We start from the raw sequence: 1198 nt of genomic DNA, 5'->3' as shown, positions 1-1198 counted from the left end.
GCGGCAGCTTTGCAGCGGGCTGCCTGGCAGCTGATCCTGCTTTGCCCTTATAAGCAGCTCTGGAGGACAGGGTGAGGGGTAAACTCACTCAGCCCATGAACGAGCACTTGGTTTGTCGCATCTGGGGAACCATGGTGCCAGCACGCCTCAACAAGGAGAGGAAGAAGGCTCTCACCCACCAGAGCTGACTTCTGAAATGCAAGGGTGATGGAAATGCCATTGCTGGTGCTGAGGAGGGTGAGCTCCACCTCTGCACCCGGAAGCCCTGCCTGCTGCAGAGCTGTGGCGCTGCCGGCCTCTGCTGGCTCGCTGCCTGCTCAGTGTGTCTTTCCCAGAAGAAACTGCTTTTGGCTGCCTCGCTGGCACTTCCAGCCCAGCCAGCCTGGGGTAGGGGTTTGAGGGGCAGCTGGCGGGCAGATCTGCGAGCAAAGTTCCTTGGCAGCCCTGGAGACGTGCACAGGGGGCTGGGGAGCAGCTCAGCCTGTCTGGACAAGCAGGAGCTCACAGCTCCCTGGGGGCAGAGCAGAGCCCCTTGGTCCTGCTGCTACTGCTTCTGTCCTGGCCTAGCACAAACCCTCTGGCCCTTCCCCTTGCTCCTATTTTTTTCTGTAGGATTTTGTTCTTCACCAGCCTGCAGGCTTCATGGCTTGGGTTCTCCTAAACACACGTGTGTGTTGATGAAGCAGAAAGACAACAGTGCCCTGTAGGATTGGAGATGTCAGTTTATTGTAGGAGGTGATTTGAACAGTCACAGATACCAAAGCCGAGGGGATGTAGAACAGCTGTGGGCATGGCTCCCCTGGAGCTGGCTGCCCCTGCTTGACAGGGGGTGCACAGCAGACGGGGAACCCAGGGACCTGGCTGCCTGCAGGGGCTGAAGGGCCAGAGCGCAGGGGGTTCCCTGCCCCCAGGAAGCAGCCAGAGGTGCTTCCCACTGCTCTGCAGTGAAAGGTGGAGGCAGGCAGCCAAGTCCCAAGGTATCCTGCATCAGTGTCCATCCTGTACCACAGCAGAGCTGCTCAGGTATGCTGGAGTGCAGGGGGACACAGTAGGAGCGATGCGCCCTATGGACAAGGGGGCACAATCCCAGCACACAACACCGAGTGACTCCCTATGCACCTATTTCTCTTCCCAGCCCGCTGCTGAGCCCATGCCCCAGAGACGGTGTGCCAGGTCACCCCAGGAGGGCTGTAGCAGC

This window comes from Egretta garzetta, unplaced genomic scaffold (genome assembly GCF_000687185.1).
Source record: "Egretta garzetta isolate BGI_Z169 unplaced genomic scaffold, ASM68718v1 scaffold121, whole genome shotgun sequence".
NCBI classification, from domain to species: Eukaryota; Metazoa; Chordata; class Aves; order Pelecaniformes; family Ardeidae; genus Egretta; species Egretta garzetta.
Note: the sequence above shows the minus strand (reverse complement) of the source record.